The sequence below is a fragment of the Tursiops truncatus genome, chromosome 15, assembly GCF_011762595.2.
Source record: "Tursiops truncatus isolate mTurTru1 chromosome 15, mTurTru1.mat.Y, whole genome shotgun sequence".
Taxonomy (NCBI): Eukaryota; Metazoa; Chordata; class Mammalia; order Artiodactyla; family Delphinidae; genus Tursiops; species Tursiops truncatus.
The window spans coordinates 76,935,652-76,957,249 of NC_047048.1; positions in this window are offsets into that span (position 1 = coordinate 76,935,652).

Sequence of the window (21,598 nt, forward strand, 5' to 3'; positions counted from 1 at the left end):
ATGGGAGAAATTATTTGCCAACGAAGCAACTGAGTAAGGATTAATCTCTAAAATATACAAGCAGCTCATGCAGCTCAATATCAAAAAAACAACCCAATCCAAAAATGGGCAGAAGACCTAAACAGACATTTCTCCAAACAAGATATACAGATTGCCAACAAACACATGAAAGGATACTCAACGTCACTAATCCTTAGAGAAATGCAAATCAAAACTACAGTGAGGTATCACCTCACACCAGTCAGAATGGCCATCATCAAAAAGTCTATAAACAGTAAATGCTGGAGAGGGTGTGGAGAGAAGGGAACCCTCTTGCACTGTTGGTGGGAATGTAAATTAATACAGCCACTATAGAGAACAGTAAGGAGGTTCCTTAAAAAACTAAAATTATAACTACCATATGACCCAGCAATCCCACTACTGGGCATATACCCTGGGAAATCCATAATTCAAAAAGAGTCATGTACCACAATGTTCATTGCAGCTCTATTTTCAATAGCCAGGACATGGAAGCAGTCTAAGTGTCCATCAACAGATGAATGGATAAAGAAGATGTGGCACATATATACAATGGAATATTACTCAGCCATAAAAAGTAACGATATTGAGTTATTTGTAGTGAGGTGGAATGGACCTAGAGTCTGTCATACAGAGTGAAGTAAGTCAGAAAGAGAAAAACAAATACCGTATGCTAACACATATATATGGAATCAAAAAAAAAAAAAAAGGTTCTGAAGAACCTACGGGCAGGACAGGAATAAAGACGCAGACGTAGAGAGTGGACTTGAGGACCGGGGAGGTGGAAGGGTAAGTTGGGACGATGTGAGAGAGTGGCATGGACATATATACACTACCAAATGTAAAATAGATAGCTAGTGGGAAGCAGCCGCAGAGCACAGGGAGAGTAGCTGGGTGCTTTGTGTCCCCCTAGAGGGGTGGGATAGGGAGGGTGGGAGGGAGACGCAAGGGGGAGGAGATACAGGTATATATGTATATGTATAGCTGATTCACTTTGTTAAAAAAGCAGAAACTAACACACCATTGTAAAGCAATTATACTCCAATAAAGATGTTTTAAAAAGAAAAAGAACCCCAAACAGTTATGGTTTAGTGACTGTAGGACGTTGCCATGTTTTGAATCTCTTAGCAAATTCGTTTCGGCTCCTTTTGAACAACTTACAATATATACCTGCATTCCTTGCCTCCTCCTTTGAACCACTCCGCTATCATTTTGGTTCCCTCATTAATAAGTTGAGTAAAAATTTTGACACATTTATTCTATACTTGTATATCAGTCATGCTTTCAGCTTTTTGAGGATGAATCTTTAATGGGATTCCTAGCCTTTTTGTTCATTTCTTCACTCCCAAGGATGGCACGATTCCCTCCTCATTACCAGTAATGGTTGCTTATCTTGATACCTGCAGGACAAAGGTAAGGAAAGAACTCAGTCTTTTCATTTATGCAAGTGTATGTTTGTATGTTTCTAAAGTAAACACTATTGAGGCTATTATTTTACCTTTGGCCACTGTCCCTGGTGATTGTAAGTGATATCTCAAATGCATTTAGCTGCTGTGCTAATATCCTGTTTCACCGACCAAATGATGGTTCTATTGTCTGGAATATATTTAGAGCATCCAAGGCAAGTGTGACCCAAAATTTTAATTAGCTTCCACTTACAATCTAATTTCCAGCAGTTTGCATCATCATTTGGAACAGGTTTCTTTGGAGACAGGGTCACATAGGGGAGAGTGGTCAGCCAAGCAGAGCTGGGTTCGAATCCCAGGGCTGCTGAACCCTGGCGTGACCTTGGGCAGGTTCCTTGAAATCAATTATCTTTCATTTGGAAAAACGATAATGGCAGCTGTCTCATGATGTAGTTCTGTAAGTGACAAGGAAGCAGTTGGATGGAGCGGCTCACTTCTGAGACGGAGCACGCAGACAGAGTTCAGGTGCTGCCGCATAGGTTTGCGATTTTGAATGAGTCACCTAATGTCTTGGGGCATCACTTTCCTTACCCAAAAAGTAAATAATAGTTTCTATCTTGTAGGATTAGGGTAAATTGTTTGCTATAGTAAACATTATTTGTTAGAATATCACTTTCACATATATATATATATTTTTATAAATTTATTTTTGGCTGTGTTGGGTCGTAGCTGCGTGTGGGCTTTTCTCCAGCTGGAGCGAACGGGGGCTACTCTTCGTTGCAGTGCATGGGCTTCTCATTGCGGTGGCTTCTCTTGTTGCGGCGCATGGGCTCTAGGTGTGCGGGCTTCAGTAGTTGTGGCACATGGGCTCAGTAGTTGTGGCTTGTGGGCCCCAGAGCGCAGGCTCAGTAGTTGTGGCTCATGGGCTTTTCCGTTCCACAGCATGTGGAATCTTCCTGGACCAAGGCTCAAACCCGTGTCCCCTGCATTGGCAGGCAGATTCCCAACCACTGCGCCACCAGGGAAGTCCACTTTCACATATTTCACATATCTCCATACCATCTTGCAAACTCGTCGCAAATTTTGCTATATTTAGGTACCACTTATGCTATCATCTGCTTATTATTTTTATTTAATTAATGTCATTAAAGAAACATTTACCAATTGTCTACTTGTCTAGGCACTGTTGAGGTTTGGGAGATACAGAGGTGAACAAATAAGACAAAACTCCTTGCCCTCCTGGAGTGCATGTCTCCATGAGGGTGATACCCGATATCACCTCCATCAATTGAAAAACCAATATCACTTGAAAAAGATGATGATTTATTTATTTATTACTTTTTAAAATTTTATTTTATTGACGGATAGTTGATTTACAATGTGTTAATTTCTGCTGTACAGCAAAGTGATTCAGTTATATGTGTATATACATTCTTTTTCATATTCTTTTCTATTATGGTTTATCATAGGATATTGAATGTAGTTAGTTCCCTGTGCTATATAGTTGGACCTTGTTGTTTATCCATTCTATGTATAATAATTTGCATCTGCTAATCCTCAAATCCCATTCCATCCCTCCCCCACCCCTTCTCCCCCTTGGCAACCACAAATCTGTTGTGGTCTTTATGTGTGTCTCTATTGTGTGTCTCTATGTCTGTGAGTCTGTTTCTGTTGAAAAAGATGAAGGTTTAAAACATGAAAATAGTAAAAGCAAAACAATGCTGGCCTCACAGAATCTAGCTTGACATGTTTGCCCTTTCTTTGTTTAAAAAAAAAATTTTCAGTTGTTAGGTGTTTGAGACAGCCTAGTACCACACAAGTTCTCTCCTTGATGTAATTGGGAACAGGATAGAGAAGCAGAAAAGGGGTAACTTTTCTCAGTGTGGGAGTTAGTGTTGCTCAGTTCTGTTGTCAAGGTTGACCCCGCCGGGCATATGTGGTCCACCTTTGGAATCGCCGCTTGGATGCAACATTATACACTCAGCACTGTTCCTGGTACAGAGCGAAGGATCAACAAATGTACCTTTTGGTTATAGGAATATTCATCATAAAACAGAACATGTTCGTTTGTGCACCTGCCTGGATGGGGAAGGTCTGCAAATCGCCTGCAGAGTTATTAATTGCTCATAGATTTCATGTATGTTTTCATGAGGCTGCTATTTTCCTATTCCATCTTAGAATAGGCTTTCAGAGCTTCGAGAGCTCCTGGGCCTCTCGTCTTTGTATAATTTGGCTCCTAGTACTAAAAGCCACATCCTGTTATGTTTGGTTGCTAGGTGGAGAAATGTTATCATGGGCTTCAGCAATAATTTATCCACAGAGCTCAAGGAGCTGTCATGTTCTCCTGACAGTGAGCTGCAGCACTTTATCAGCCAGCCTGTAAATCAGGCGTTTGTGGGTGCGGATGCTAGCACTGTTTGATCTCTCTCAGACACTGTAATAATCTGCTTTTGTCTGATTGATTCCTTCACATCACCACGCACATTGCAACAGGGAGTGGAGTGCCCTCTGTTTATCTCCGCTGGTCATCTGCAGGAGGCCAACAGGGCAGAAAATGCTCCTCGTGCCGAGATGGAAGAGTTTTTGGAATTAGGGCCTTTCCATCATATCCCTGAGCTGGTTTCGTTCAGTAAATCAATGATAGCAGAATTGAATGCACCATAAATACCTCAAACCATATCTCTTACAAGAATGTAAGAGTAATTCATAGAAACAGGAAAGGTAACTTTGCGGGAAAGAATTACGACCCCTACAAGCCACAGACATTCAGGGCTTTTTACTGGCTGTGTTCACATCTCACCCTTTGAACTTTGGGGGAAGGAGAACACACTGCTGGCTGGTGTTTGCTTCCGGAAAGCGCAGGGGGCAAAATTGAGTTGAAGGGACCCTGTTGAGCTGATCACTGCTTTTCAATCTGAAAACAAGATTTTCTCAATTTCTATCGGCTCCTGTCACACGTGGTCCCTCTTTATGAAGAGACGCGTCACATCATCCTAATGGAGCGAACTGGGCTCTGCCATTTGATGGGTTATGAGTCACTCTTCTGCTAGCCCTACAGCAGGCCTTCTTGTATGGGTTTTGCCAACCTTCCTGATGCTTAAAAGATCTCCCTACCCAGGAAACCTGATCCCTGTTTCCTGTGCTCCTAATTGCTGACAGGTATTTTGGGGCAGATTTTGGCATCCCCAGTCCCCAGGAGTTGGGTTGAAATCCATGAGCTGACGACCGCCTTGGGCATGGCAGCAGCTTGCTGTGCCGTGCCCCGAGAGCAGTCCCAGATGTCCACACCTGCCTTAGTTGAAAGCAGAGGTCAAGCTGTATTGTCGATGTGATTGACTAAATCCCATCGGAGAGGAGGATTTTGTTGTCGCTTCCCCCTCTTGGATGGCGGCAAAATGAAGTTAAATAAAGGGGCCTTTCAGTTCAGAAATGAATGTAGCTCTGGAAGAAAAAAAGACAGCTTGAGTTGGCTGTTTTTGTGCAATCAGAGACACACACAGTTGTTCTTATTTTCATAATGGGAGTCAATACTATTAATGATTATTTATTCTAATATGCATATTAGCAGCAGTGGTCCTAACTTAGTGGTAGGGTAGGAATGAGCAAACAACGGCCAGTGGGCCAAATCCAGCCTGTCACGTGTTTCTGTCAAGAAAGTTTTACTGGAACGTGGTCACATCCATTTATTTCCATATTGTCTGTGACTGATTTCTGCTACAACAGCCGAGTTGAGGAGTTATGGCAGAGACCATATGGAAAGCTGAAAATATTTACTATCCAGTGGCCCTTTACAGAAAACATTTGCAGACCCTTGGGTTAGAGGGTTTTTCCTGGTGTCAGACTGCCAGTTCCAATCTTGACTTTACCATTTACCCGCTGAGTAACCTTGGGTAATCACACAACCTCTCTGATCCTTGGCTTCCTCGTGTATAAAATGGGGATTATAATAACATTTATATATTATCAACTTGGTGGTGGTCTGATGAGCACCTTAGCTATAACAAGCAGGTAACACTATTCCTTTTGAATGGCTTGTTACCTGTACCCTTGTGCCCACCTTGAGTAGGTGCACCTGACCTTCGCCTGGCATTTAACTCCTGATGTCCTACACGTGCCATACCAGTGCATTCACTGGTACGAATTTAGGGGGGTGGACATGTGCAGCTCAGAACTTTTGAAAAAGAGCAGGGCAGAGTTACAGCCTCCTCAAACAAGGTTGCCGTTACAAGGACTTCAAAATATGTTCCCAGAGTTAGAAGATTTATTCCAAGGTCTGCACAAAATTGAGTTATTCTGACTGTTCAAATTAGAAAGATGGTGGCCTCAGTGGTGTTACAGGATGATCTACAACATATTTGAGAGTGCGTGTTTGCTCTTTACAACTTTAAGAGGACTTAGATATAATTTAAACAAATTGCAGGTTAAATCACCTATGTGAAACCCATGACTCCTGAAGCCCACCGCTTGAAAACCACTCTCTGTGCTCTCCCAGCAAACATTTCCTGTAAAGGGCCAGAGAGTATATATTTTAGCCTTGCATCTACTCAGCTCTGCCACTGTAGCATGAAAAGAGCCATAGGCGATAAGTACATAAATGGGCAAGGTGGTGTTCCAATAAAACTTTATTTACAAAAACAGGTGGTAGGCTATGGGCCCAGAGTTTGCCAGTCTTGCTCTACCATCTCTCTCTTAATAAAGCTCATAGTTAGTCCTATGACAATTAGTTTATTAATCTTAATAAGGATCTTATGTGTAGGTATGTTGATAGCCTCATCACACACCTTTACCAATGAGGAAGTTGAGGAACAAGGAAATTAAGTAATTTGGTCAAGATCACACTGCTAATAGTGATAGAAACAGGGCTTGAACCTAGCCTACCTGCTCTAGAGTCAGTACATTTAGCCACTATTCTACATTACCTCCTTTACTCTTAGTGCAAATAATGCTATTCCACATAAGAAAGTCATTCCAGCCTTTCAATGTCTTTCATGTACCTATAAAGACTCCTTTATAGAAGATAATATTTTTGATTTTTCAAAGTGGCCCTTGTTGGATCAGTAACCAAAGCAGAGAGTGCTTTGTCTTTATGGATGCTAATGGTTTGAGGTCATTTCCTGGGCATGTAACCAGGGCAGAGCCAGAAGATTCTACACTCTGAAGGGGGCCCCATGCTTGAGGTTTAATGTTCTTGGCCACCATATTCAAACCCTTAATTTTATCTTTAAATTTGTGTTTTGTAAGTCTGACGGGACATCACTCGTGTCAGGGACTTGGAGCTTCGGCTCACACTAGTTCCCGCCTTCTGCTGCCTGTCTGCCTCCCTGGGTGGGTTCTGGCAGCCCGCTTCCAGGCACTGCCCGATGACGGCTGCTGCCCTCTGCCCTGGTGGGCTCACTCCACGAGTATCCCCGTGCTCAAGCGAGCACAACATTAAAACACAAATTAGAAAACATGACCGATAGAAAGAGGGACCATAGAAGAAAGGAGAAGATTATTTCCTTTTTGTATGGGGGGACCCCATGTTTTCATTTTGCACCGGGACTCACGAATTATGTAGCTGGTCCTCTATGACTCTCAACAACAGCATCACCTGGGAGAATCTCAGGCCCCGCCCCAGACCTGCCAAATCAGAATCTGCATTTTTACAGGACCCTCGGATGATTCCTGTCCTTTCACGTCTGAGGTGCACAGCCCCAAAGATGGCTTCCACACGGGCCTAAAATTAAAAACGTTTTAACTAGAGCTGCTTCATCTCAAGCATCTGCGTGTTTGCAGGTAGCAGTTAAGAGCCATCTCAGTGGATTACAGTGAAGAGGCAAATGTGTGTGTTTGGGAGGCCTGGTATCATAAAGATATGAAGATAAAGCAAGGCAGCCAGGCCCCTGAGGGTTACTTTGGGCGACCTCTGTTGACATTAGAACGATTGAGAGGGAGACGAAGAGCAGCACTTTCATCCTGCGGTTCTGTGCGCACTGAATGTGCTTTAACACAAAACCCTTGGGCCATCGAGTGGTGGTGGCAGCCAGAAGGTCAGCAGGGTTTTAGACGACATCAGGGATGAACCAAGAATGGGGGCACCTTGTCCTGCACAAAAGCACAGGGTATGGGCACGGTGGCTGCCACTGTACCCCAAGGCAGATATACAGGCTGGAAAGAAGCTGAGTCCTGCAAGAAAGCTGGTCTTTTTTTTTTTTGTGGGAGATGCAGTGGGCAGTCACCTCTGCCCCCCTGCAAAGTCAGACGAAAGTAGCTAGAACCTTTTCCCCAGCACACAATGTATACAGAAGTATTAAAGCAGGGGTTGCAGACTCCAAAGCCCCCAGGGGCCATGGCAGGACAGCTGGTGACAGGTCCCCAGCCTGTATAGGGGACCTATACAGGGGACTATATAGGGGACGAGCCCTCAATTCAAGCCAGTGGTTGCCATGTGGGAGTGTGGGCTCAGCATTCTCTGGGATTCTGCTTTTTTGAGAGAACCCCGAAACCTGGATTTTCATGTTAAAATAATGGCGATGAATCTTAAATTTAAAAAAAGTCCCAGATCCCTCACTTGTGAAATGGGAACAGGATGTAGAACGAACATCTCCGGCTTCACCTGCTCTATACTCCCTGTTCCTCTTCAGCTCGTGACAAAGCCTGTTTTCCTTTGGAACTGCCGTCCCCTCCTCTCCCCGGGGTTTGGCTGGGACTGACTCTGTCTCCATTCTAGGGGACCCAGCCTAGTGGATCAGATCATCAACTCCTTCCCGGACATTGTAATGTGCTTACATCACACGTGCCCAATCAAATGTCCCATTTCCCTCAGTCTCAGCAACTGGTTGGGGGGTTGTGTGTACAGGAACCCAATCTGGGGCAGTGGGATGCAGTTCTAGAACTTTTATCCCAGTGTTGGGAAGAAAAGAGATCTGATCTTTCGGCTGAACCCAGGAGCTGCTGGGGAGCACCAGGTAGACAGAACAAGGCTGGGGGGAGGCCAGAGTGGAGGGGAACAGAGCTGAGAGATGGGCAGAGTCTCATGCTGTTGTTGGAAGCTCCCCATCCATCCCTGCCTGAGGCCAGCTGTATGGGGGATTTTCAGTTATGTTAGCCAATACTTTTCATCTCTTTAAAAGTCATTTTTGAATCATTTCCTCCCCCCACCCCCCAGTAAGCCAGTTTAAATTCAAGTTCAGTCCCTTGAATCTGAAAAAAAATAAAAAATAAACATCATTACTGATATAGTAGTAGTTCTTCTACTTTGGGATTGGGGGTGGTTGAGAAAATTAAATGAGATAATCCACGTGAAAGCCTTAGCATAGCGCTGAGATGGTGAGTGCCTGATGAGCGCTAGCTGCTCTAGTTGTTCCTGGGAAGAGAAAATGTAGACTTGTGTTATTTTTTCAGGCGTTGAAACTCACCTGAAAAGGGTTTATGATGACAGATTGTAGAACTCCACTGTCGGTTCATACACCTGTCACATCAGTGGGAATCTGTTTGCCAGAAATTGTGCCACGGATGACTCACACGTGGACAAGGTGCAGCCCCTTCCTGAGGCTGTTCTGGGGGAGGGGAGAAGTCATGGGTAAGAGCATGGATTCTGGAGCCACAGAAACCTAGCTCCAGATCCTCTCTCCTCCGCTCAAGGGACTTCACCTCTGTGCCTCTGTTTCCTCTTCTGTAAAATGGAGATAAAGGTGATACATGCACCAAGTTAAAGGGGTGAATCCATGTGACAGCAAGCCTGGTAAGTTGTTCAATGAACGGAAACTGTCATTTCCTATCCTATCATTTCATATCACTGTCCTGTCATATGACATCATATTATAAACTCCTAGGCTGCAAACTCTGTTGTGACAGCAATCTTATCTGGCTTTTATTGTTTTATCTCTAGACCCCAGCCCAGTACTTGGCATGAAGTAAAGCATGATGGAACTTTGTTATATGAAATGTTTTTTTCTTTATCAAATCCTTTTGACTCAATTACTACAAATCACCTGAATGGATGCCCTGAAACCAGCCTGGTCCCCGTTTGACCCGTTCTCTATGAATTCACTTTTCTACCATGGTCACTGAGTGACCACTGGGGGCCAGCGTTTGGGGCACTGGTGTTAAAGCAGTGAACAAGTCAGACAAGGAACACCCCTTGGTGGGGCTCAGAGTCTAGTAAAACAAACACAACTGATAAACAAGTGGATATGTACTCTAATATCAAGGAGGGGTGGGTGCTCTGGAGAAACAGAGGAAGGTAAAGGATGGGAAATGGCAGTGGGTGTTTCTTTGAATCAGGTCCTCAGAGGACACCTGTCTGGAGAGGGGACATTTGAGCAGAAACGTGAATGGAGTGAGGGGGTAAATGAAGCCATGTGGCTATCTGAGGGGGCGGGGGAATAGCATATGCAAAGGCCCTGGTTTGTTCAAGGAAGAGTGAGGGGCTGGCATAACTGAGCATAGTGAGCGAAATTGGAGAGATGAGATCAAAAGCTAAGCCAGAGCCAGGTGATTCTTCACATTTTGGAAATGTCTTTTAAATTCCTACATTTGGTTTTCTTATCAATAATCACATCACATCAGTAATCAAAACTTTCTGTGACTCCCAGTTACTTTCCATGTAACGTGACTTGAATTTGGAACCTCTATGTAGCTTCTACCAGTCAATTTCTCTTTGCTTCAGCATGGCTGGTTTTTGAAGTCTTCAAACAAATTCCATCTTCTTGCTGCCCCAGGGCTTTTGCACATGCTGTGTGCACTAACATTCCTTTCTCTCCCTTTACCATCTAACACATGCTCATCTGATACTTCCTCAAGGGAGCCTTCCTTGACCCCCATCGTGAGACTAGATCGGGTTCTGCTGGGACACATTCTCAAGGCTTTTGTTCTCCTTTGAAGCACTTCTTACATCTGCAAATAACTAACATACTGAGTACCTGGTATAATGCCTGACCCCTCTGATAGTTTGTAAGCTTCCAAGAGTAAGCTTATTTATTTACCTGTGTCACTTATTTACCTGTGTCCTCGGCTCTTAGGAAAGTGCTAGCAAAGAGCAGTCGATAAACATTCATTTATAGAATGAATGGATGAGTATTCTGAGGCAAGACCTGTGCCCACCTTCGCTTACCTGCATCCACTTTCACTCATCTGTACACACACATGCAGGTAACATACTGGCGTATCAAATTGGGGCTTTAAAAATTCAGAGTTAGGAGAATGGCTTCTGGCAGTCTGTGTGGAAGGCTGAAGAGAGCGCCTGAGAAAGTTCCGTGGAGGTGATAAACTTAGGCACAGATGGTGAGAATTAGCCAACCTGTGCTGTGGGGCTTAGATGAGGCTGGATCTCTTGGGTCAGGGATGAGACGGAGTTAACATTTTCTGATACTAAGCATAGAAAGAATCTAAATGATGAGAAATAAGAGAAACATTTGTCCCATTGCAATTCCATTGCTGAGAGCAGACATACAGAAGCCGTGGGCCAGCCCGAGTGAGGGTCCAGAGTTTGCTTTGGGTGGTATCAATGCTGTTTTCAAACCTGTTACAAAGCCTCCTTGCTGAAGAACTGACCTTTTAGTTTACATCTGAGTGACACTGGCTGCAGCATTTCTTATAATGAGAAAGTGAGTGGAAAAAGGATGTCTTAAGCCCTTCCTATCGTGTTTAATGGGAGAGAAGTTTTTCTCTTCCACTTCTTAATGAGATGCTTCAAAAATGACTTTTTCATCAGAAATGGGAAGCTGATCACGTCTTGTTCTGTGATTCTGCATTCCCTGAGCTGGGATGAGCCAAAGGGATTGTAACATGAAAAGGAAGAAGTTTCTATGAGCACCCCTGGGCATGTTTGTACTCATTCTTCCTGCAGAAATGGTGGCCTCTCCCAGCCCACAGCTTGCAGTGTTTGCATTCTTTCCATCGCCCCGAGATGCTCCACACTGGTTACGTCACTCCACGGCTGTCATCATCTGTCCATCTTCAGGGAAATGGCAGAGTGAGGTTTAGAGAGAAATATGTTTGTAAGGTTCACATACTAAATGGTCCAATAAGCACATAAATAGTTTTAGATGGTCCAAAATCACAGGCTGTTTGACCTTCCGGACATGTGGTCACTGTTTTCATCTAAAAGGGAACCATCATAAGAGTATCCAGTGCTTAAAATATTCACTTGTTTTCATACAATATTATCTAAAGTATTATTTTGACCAAAAAACCGCTCATTCTTCTTTGGATTTCATTAAAGTGTCAATAAAGATGTTTGTTTTTTATTTCTCTTCTCTTTCCTCTGGGTCTGTCCCCAATTAACCTCATAAGCACTTCATAAATCTTGCATCTGGGTAATATAACACTGTACACTGCTTCTTAACCAGAACATTTTGTTTTTTGAGTGATCTGGCACTGAATCTTGGAAACTGGCAGCTCCGTGGAAGGTAGAAAGCCTCCGAGCTCTGGCTGGGGAAGAGCCTTCAGGACACACTGTGGGGTTTCTGGAGTACTTCCAGTGAGTTCTCAGTCATGCCATGGTGCAGAGAGGGGTTCAAAGTCACATGGACTTACTTCCAGTTCCGACTTCTTGCTTTTCTAAATTTTCTGAGTCCTACAAAATAAAAGTGTTTTTTTCTTTAGCTCTTTTCCACACCGCCCCCCAAAAGAGGTGTCTCTTATTTCCCCCCACATGCCAAGAAATTTAACTTAGGATTTAAGTTTAGTGGGTAGTATCTAATCAATATTTTATTTTACTTGGGATAATGGAGAATGTGTTTATACTACACAAAGTAGTAAACAAAATGAAATAATAGATGGAAGTAAATATAGAAATTTAGGATCTGGGAAAATAGAAAATGTAATATAACATCGAGAACAAATAAAAAAGAATTTAGTAAGCATATCACCAAGGTCAACTAAAACTGAGTTTTAAATTTGGCTCTGAGCTTTTGGTGGCCAAAGAAAAAAGGGCGTGGGTAGCGCAACTAGTTTCATAATTCCTCAGTACCTAGAAAATCTAAAACATTGCTAATCCTTAGGAGATACAAGGCATTTCATAAACCTGTATTTGTAACGACATCTGACCTAGGAGTATGGAGGGATACATGAATTAAGTAACAAATAAGATGGTGATTTTCATGGGATACTACCTTGTAGCATCATTCAAGAAGAAACAAGAACATGACGCCATTAAAGCAATTCAGTGAGGGGTTTCCATAAAGGTACCATGGTCCAAGAACAAGGAAATAATTAAGAGAATCTTCTCTGTAGTTACTTAGAGACATGAATGTCATGTCATTTTTACAGAGATTGTCTCTTCCATTGGCCAATGAGAGGCATGAAAACCGTCTGTCTAGATTGGGGAATATGTGGGTGGACTGGCTGAGCTCTCTCCCGGGAACACTGAGCTCCCATGGTGATTCACAGGGACACATTTGACCTCTTGGGTAGATTAATGGCTTGGTTGACAGGGACTGCTTACTTTCAGTCATGTTATGGGGGTTCTCAGCCAGAGTGTTGCATGTCTGGCTGTGATTGAGACTTTGCCTCTCAGGTAGGGCCCAGAGTTTTTAATATGACTTGGACAGAATATTAAACACCTTGTCATGCCTCAATCTTCCTAATCATTACTAACGATGATAATAAAAATAATGACAATATTCCAGGCAGAGGTGCACAAAGGCAAGGCAGTGGGTCATCCAGTTGAGCGAGGTGTCGTGGGAAGAAAGCCCAGGCTGGAGATGTGGGCCCGCTATGTAACCCAGGCAATTCTTTTTTATGTTTTCAGGTTTCGCTGATTTGCGAGTGGGGCTATTGTAGTGATTCTCAAAGTGCCATCCCTTGATCAGCAGCATCAGCCTTAACTTTACCTGGGAACTAATTAGAAATGCTGGTTCTTGGGCCCCACTCCAGACCTACTGAGTCAGAAACCTGTGATGGTCCCCAGCAGTGTGGTTTTTAGCAAGAGCTCCAGGTGATTCTGATGCATGCTAAACCTTGAAAACAACTGGAGCTTGGACTAGCTCTCCTTCCACGTGTGGTAGATTGGTATAAAACTGACCCCAATTTTCCATCTACCGTATTCATACCTTTTGCAAGCTCCTCCTTTTTGGAGGTAGAGTTGATTCCTTCAACCCTTGAATATTTGCTCCCATTGCATCTTGCTTTGGCCAATAGAATGTAGCAGCAATGATGGGTGCTATTTCCAAGCCACTCAGTTCTCCCCCTACCGCTCTCTCTCTGTCTGTCTCTGTCTCCACCTCTCTCTCTCCCTGCACCGCCCCTCTCCTTCTGTCTCCTCTTTCAATTTCTCAGGTCCCGCCACAGCCATGAGACGAGCCTGGGCTAATTCGCCAGAAGATGAACATTCACATGGGAGACAGTTGTCATTCCTACAGACGCCGTCTGGATCATCCAGCCCCCGACCCAGCTGCTAGCTGACCAAGATGCGTAAGCAAGCTCAGAAGACGCACTAAGCCAACCCACAGACTTGTGAGCTAAAAATAAATGGGTATGGCTTTAAGCCACTGGGCTTGCGGTTTTTTGTTATACAAAATTATCATGGAAATAGTGATATAAGATGGAGATTCTATAAATCTGCAATTCTAACTGTTCTCACCCTAATTTTGTGCCTGCAATCCCTAAATCACAGATGGCAAATTCAGGTGTTAAAGGAATGGAACTTTAATTTTCCTTGACTAAATTTGTTTCCTTTTCTGAGCCCCCATTCCATCATGAGGTGGGAGATTAGTTACTTAACTCTCGGTTAACACCAGTTGATCTGGGTCAATATGTTTATGGTAGATGTTACGTCTATTTACCACTATTTCCAGTTCTCTCCTGGGTGCATAGGAGGATGGTACTTCCCTGCCTCCTCGGAGTTAGTTGTGACCATAGAACTGTTTTTGGCCAATGAAATGTGAGCGGAAATGGGTCACTCTTGGGCGGAAACATTTAGGAGTTGATATGTAATTATCCATGCTCTCTTTTCTTCCAGTTGTGGACGGATGTGTTGATACATAGATACCGCAAGATGGAAATGTCTTCAAATACTCTGCTGCCATGTGGAGGTCAGCTGCCCCAGAGAGCTGGCTGGACGTGTAGCTGGCTTTTCATGAACAAGAAATAAACCTTCCTGTCCAACTGTTAAGGTTTGTTATCCCAGCATAGCCTAGTTTATCCTGACTGATACAACGAATTTTCTGTCACTGAATTTTCTTAGGGTCTTCCCTGCTTCAGACTCTTTCTCCCAGTGTATTAGGTTTGCTCGGGCTGCCATAACAAAATACCACTGACAAGGTGGCTTCCACAACAGAAATTAATTTTCTCACAGTTCTGGAGGCTAGAACTCCAAGATCGAAATGTTGCCAGGTTTGGCTTTTTCTGAGGCCTCTCTCCTTGGCTTGCAGACGGCCACCTTCTTGCTGTGTCTTCACACAGCCTTTCCTCTATGTGTGTGTGTCCCCAGTGTGTATATGTCCAAAATTCCTTGTTTTATAAAGACACCAATCAGAGTGGATCAGGGTTTATCCCAACGGCCTCATTTTTTAACTTAATCATTACTTTAAAAACCCCATCTCCAAATACAGTCACATTCTGAGGGGCTGGGGCTTAGGACCTCAACATAGGGATTTGAGGGGACACAGTTCAGCCCATAACACCCTGGAGATGCATGTACTTTCTAAAGCGACCTAAATAGGACTCCAGAGTCAGTGGGTGGTTGGGGTGAGGACAGCACATCGAATCAAATCTCCATTGTGTATCCAGGCTGTCAGTGGACGAAATATTTAACACTGCTGCTTGGTTTCTGGTTGTCCAGTTCACACACACTGCTTCTGCATTCTGTTTGTCCTGACCCACGTGGCTGGTTCATCTGCTCTGTTGGCCTCATTTGCATCATTCTGAGCACACTGGCATGAACAATACTGGGAGATTCCCCAGTCCCATCTGACTTTTGGGGACTTGCCTAACCAGTTCGACTCCATGGCCCTCACTCCAGCTGTATTAAGAATTTCTCCACAGAACTCACCATCTCTTTAAGTTTTACCTGGGGAACAAAGTCCAGCACCCTCTCTTTTTTGGACCCCTGGAAATTCTCTAGGGTTTCTATCATTTCCATCCATGTTGGGGCTATTCTGGGATATGTCTGTGTGTGGGTAAGTGGGCCTAGGATTTGGGGACCCTTTCTAGGGACCTACAGTTCCACTACCATCTAAAGCTTTTTGCTTTGGCTCTTTCTCCCCCAGCCTCTAACTGGGTGGGAAAAACTTGCTCTACCTAATCATGTGTTCTTTTATGACTTAGGATTTTTTTTTTTTCCTAGACCTTGGAAACTCAAAACCTGAGAGTCTGATACCTTCATCTCTCAGATCCTCTATGATCAACCTAGTTGGGGACCAGGTATGTCAAACTCTATGGAGAAGAGCCATGAGTTAGGAATACATTGCTAGGAATTAAACACAACCTCACTTTAACATTTCAAAATTCTTACCCCTGCATTAGAATGCAGAAGTTTGTCTGGTGGGATTTCTTCTTCTAACACCAGAAAGTAAGACTGTGAGTTCCACCTTGAAAGAATTCAGCTCTCCTAGTGAGAACTCAACAGCTTTGTTTTATAAGGCCAGTTCAGGGTTCAGAAAGAGGGGGAAAGCTGTTTGATATTAGCCAACCATTGGGAAAATTGAAATAGTTCATCTGGTTTGCAGTGTTTGAAATATAGTGCAGAAATGGAGTATTTCAATATAAGAGCAACAGTGATATTAAAAATAAGCATCATGAATACTCCCAAGCAAAGCAAGAACATTTTGAGTGCAGAAATGAATTTGTGATTGATATAAAGAAGGATGAGTAGAGAATGATCTATATAGCATTTGTCTGAAACCTCATAAATGTGCATCCAAATACTGGTTTTCCCCAATTTCATTAGTAGTGAATCACCATATGAAGAATGTGTGTCCAAGTTTTAATGTGAGGGCCTCGGAGTTATTTTAAATTAAGAAAAAGTTTAATTCTCTTGGATGGGTTTTTCCCTATGATCATTTGGGTCTAATATGTTGAGATTAGGGTGTTTAACATTCGGTTTCTAATTTTCCCTCATGAATCTCCAATTTTCCACTGTCATTTAGTTCTCCTCTCTAGTCCTTCGTGTCATCTTGATCTCTCCCAATTTTTTCTGTTTTTTTTTTCTTTGTTGTTGTTGTTCCTTTCATCCTGTTCTCATCTTCTTCCTCTTCCAAAAGGAACTGAAAGCAAAGCAAGGCAAAACATATTTAAAAGGTAAAGGGTGGTGCGGAGGCCAATATTTAGAGGTGAAGACCACGCAGAGACTAATAATTATCCAAGTTTGCAACAGGTGCCCTGTGGCCAAGCTCAGCTGTCACAGTGGTTCTCAACAGGGGGCAATTTTGCCTTTTAAGGGACACTTGGAAAAGTCTAAAGACATTTTGGTCATCACAATTTGTGGGGAGGGCCAGCCCCCCTATAATACAGAATTATCCAGACGAAAATGTCAGTATTCCTGAGGTTGAGAAACCCTGAGTCCTAAGCATGTTTGTTTTGATCCTCTCAAGTTTCGTTTTTCTGTTTGTTTTTTAATTTGAATGAATTGCCAGCATTTCACATATGAAGCAGGAAATCCAGACTTTTTAGAAAAAATCAGAAAGATCTGGCAACACTAAGTCCATATCGCCCATGACCGAGTAGAAGCCACCCTCCTTAGAGAGGGCATGTGCTCCCCAGGGCACCACAGTCTCCCCATTTCCAGTTGTATAACACAAACTCACTTAATTTATGTGTTACTTTTCTGGACCTTGTGGAAAATTGATTTTGCAACCTTACTCCTATGGTTGGCAAACTATGACCTGCAGACCAAATGGGGCCCACCACCTGTTTTTGTAAATGAAGTTTTATTGGAACACAGTCATGCCCATTCACGTACATATTTTCTACGGCTGCTTTTGTGCGACTTTGAGTAGTTGTGACAGAGACCACATGGCCTGCAGAGCCAAAAATATTTATGTTCTGGCCCTTTACAGAAGTCTGCAAACCCTTGACCTAGTCTGTTCAGTTTATTGTTAGTGTTAATCTTTGTTTGAACTCAGGCTTCCTGTCTGCATAATTGTCGTTAATCCAGACAGGAAATGACAATGTGTTTAATCACATAAACTGAGGTAAATTTCGATTAGGGACTGAGGCTCAGTCAGTAGTTTCCTGTATTGACCACATTGTAATAACACAGTTGAGGTCAGAATCCTCAACTGAAACATCAGTAAGTCTTCCAGATAGGATTAGTAACACGGGATAGACTAAAGTTCGTGCTGTTCTTTACTGTTGTAGGTGAATGACACATTTCCTTCCGTCGTGATTGGCTTAACATGTGGCCTCGTGTTTTGTAAACAAAATGCCAACTGCTCTGTGGTCTTTCTTAGAAGATCAGTCTTAGAAGAAATGAGAAATGAATTTCTTTATGTATTCAGTTTATTGCTTACCACCAAATAATAAAAACATTTAAACTATGCTTTGTTCACTTATTCATTGGTTTAGTGTAGGGGTCAGCAAACATTTTCTGTAAAAGGCCAGATAGTAAATACATTTGGCTTTGAGGGTCAGGTGGTCTCTGCTGGAGTAGAGTGAAAGCAGCTATGGGCAGTAAGTGAATGTTTGTGGCTGTATTCAAATAAAACTTTATTTATAAAAACAGGCAGTGAATGAGATTTGACCCATAGGCTGTAGTTTGTGATCCCTGGTTTAGTGACACCTTGGTCATCCTTGGGGTGGGGGTAGCAGAGCTACCTAATAATAGAATTTCTCATTTTCATCCTCATTTTAAATTTCCAAATGCTCAGTCTTTGCTCCTTCCTCCAGTGGCTCAGGGACCTGAATGCTGCAGGAGCAGCTGGAGTGAGATGGGCACGTGAATTCTATTTTGGGTTCTGCTGTTAGTCAGTAGAAAGGGAGGACCACCTGGATTCAACTGGGGTGGGGGGTGGTGAGAAAAACATCTACCTGCTCCTGAAACAGGACAAGGTAACTTCACGTTTCTTGTAAGAAAAGGAAGAGCTGGTGCCTGCTCATAGCTAAGGAGCCAAGCTGTAGGCTTGCTGGGTTCTTGCTCCCCTCCCATCCCCGCATCCTTCTCTCCACAGTGTCTGGAGGCTCTTCAGACACGGCCTGTTCCCTCCAGGATATGTGTCCTGTGAAAGCACTAAAGGAGAGCTGACTCTACCAAGGGGATTTTCTTTTATCAGGGGCTTTCAAAATCTTTTCTGTCATTTAGTTTCTTCTGATTATAATAATCGTGTTTGTTCCCTATCAAAATTTGGCAACTACTGGAAAAGTATAAATAACATTTGATAAGCCACTACTTATTGACTGTCACATTTACTCAGCACTGTGCAAATCATTATATATGTGTATGAGTGTGTGTGTGTGTTTACATATTACATATACACACACAGATATATAACCCTCATGCCAAATCTCTGAGGTAGATAGTTTTAGGCAGGAAGGAGTTAAGTGACTTGCCCAAAGTATACAATGAAGTCAGAATTCAAGCATAGAGGTATCTGATTCCAAAACCCATTTTTGATTATTTTCAGGACAACACCCTATCTTTAAGAAGAGAGAAAAAATAATCACCTGGAGTTTCCCTCAGGGAAAACTGCCATTACATTTTGCTATTTCCCCCCTCAGTGTTTTTTTTTTGTTGTTGTTCCCTTCTATTTTTAAAGCATAGTTGAAATCATGCTGCAAATATAAATTAATTTTCTTGTTTTTTTCATTTTACATTATTACTTAAGCATCATTTCAAAACCTCTTTGTCAGTATCCTTTTAATAGTACACACTTTCTTCATTTGGTGTACTGTAATATTTTTTAGCCAACTCCACTCTGTTGAACATTAAAGTTCTTGCTAGTTTTTCACTCTTTTGAATAAAGAGGTAACGGACATCTTTGAGTGTGAAACATTTTTCCCCCATAAAACTTCAAAACTCTGAAATGTTATCAAGAAATGTAGAAATGCTATTCTGTAAAAGGCGGGTGAGGCAAATAAGACACTCGCTCTGGATGCAAAATTTAAGGGGCACCCCAAAATAATTGTTATTGAGACAAAATAATATTTTAGTGCAATATTTAGAAAAAAAATCTAAGGCCAAAGAATCCAAATCCATCATGAACAAAATATCAACATTTTAAATGAAAGCAGGGTTAGTATTGCTGAGTGTTTTTCAGCCTGAGGCTTCAGTATGGCCCAGCATGGCAATGTGATTGACCCTAGGCTAGGACTTCACCTAGTCCTCCTAGGCTTTGAGGAGACAGAATGTGTCTGGAAGGAGGTACTCAGAACCACCTTTATTATTTTTTATTATTAATATGCCCTGTGGGAAGCTATCTGTTAGGCGTTTTCTCCTGAGAGATGGTGCAGTATGATGGGTGTAAACACAGGTACTGGGTGGAGACTGCCTGGTCTCAGCCCCCAGCTGTGCCACACTGCAGGAACTTTGCCGAAATACTTTATGCTCTCTGAACCTCACTTTCCTGATGTCCTCCGTGGAAGTGATGGTAGTTGTTCATGCCTTCCAGTTGATGGGAGAACTTAGTAAGCTATCCATGGGCGTCTTCTGACAGCCAGCACTTGGCTTGTAATAGAGACTCAAATGCATGTTCTTCTGCAGCCAGGTTGAGAGCCCATGCCCGCAAGCTGAAGCCAGCCTGCAGACTTCCTTGTTTCCTTTCAGGGCACATTGTTACATTTTTTAAAAAGTTAGTTGTCAGCATTGTAAATCACTAGATTTTATATTTTAAAAATTTGCTATAAAAATCAGAAGATCTGGGCTTCCCTGGTGGCTCAGTGGTTAAGAATCCACCTGCCAATGCAGGGGACATGGGTTCAAGCCCTGGTCCAGAAAGATACCACATGCCACGGAGCAGCTAAGCCCGTGCACCACAACTACTGAGCCTGCGCTCTAGAACCCGCGAGCCACAACTACCGAGCCCACGTGCCACAACTACTGAAGCCTGCGCGCCTAGAGCCCGTGCTCCACAACAAGAGAAGCCACCGCAATGAGAAGCCCGCACACTGCAACGAAGAGTAGCCGCTGCTCGCCACAGCTAAAGAAAGCCCACATGCAGCAATGAAGACTCAATGCAGCCAAAGGAAAAAAAAAAAAAATCAGAAGATCTGGAAACACTGCCTTTCCTAGTGGTAACATTTAGTCAAATCTGCAAACCAGCAGATCTCTTTAGATGGAATGAATTCCCTCCAGTTCACCCCAGACCATCAGGTTTTACAAATAAAAATACAGGATTCCCAGTTACATTTGAATTTCAGATAACAAAACGCTGTATTTTAGTATAAGTATGTCTTATGCAATGTTTGGGGCATACTTATCCTAAAAAAAAACCCTTATTTTTATTTTTTCTAAAATTATGGGACATGCTTACACTAAAAACTATTTGTTGCTTATGTGAGACTCAAATTTAATTGGGCATCATGTATTTTATCTAGCAACCATCCTCCACCCCTCCCCCTCCCCTACACCTGTCAGCTCACTTGCCTATGATCCCTACTCGACCTCTGTAGACATCAGCATGAATGACCCCAGGATTTGAGATAAAATTCCAAGCAGCATTTGGGTGTAGTCACTGAAGTGCAGTTTTCGCTTCATGTGAGAGTTCACGTTTAATGAACTTCCTCAAGTTTCGGAGCCCTCACATGCCTACATGCATAAAGCCCATGCAAGGGATAAAATCATTTAACCCCCTCTCAGCACTGTAGACGGTGTGTTCTCTGAGCAAGTGCTTCTGCGCATGAGCCAAGTTAGATGAACCTAGAGGCCCCTGTGAGCATTTTGCTTTTTCTTGCTGCTGTTGGAGTGCTTTCAGATAGAGAATCAGGTCTGATAACATCCCTGCGGAAACAGCAACCATTTTTTAGGGCCAGGACATAAAGGACGGTGACGTTTTCCTTACAGCAGGTTGAGAGACCCTGCCAAGGTTGGCAGGAGGTTTTCAGGAGAGCTGCTTATGCCTCTGCTTGATGAATGGGAGCAGTAGATACTTCTAACAAGATGGCTGTGTGCACACACTGAAGACTCTCCTTCTGGCTTCTATCAATGGAGGCACGTGAGTTTTCGCAGGAGAGGATGCGAGATTAGTTAGAACAGGGCTTCTCAGCCTCAGCGCTTGGGGTCAGGTATGGCTTTGTAGAACAGGTCTGTCCTGCGCATC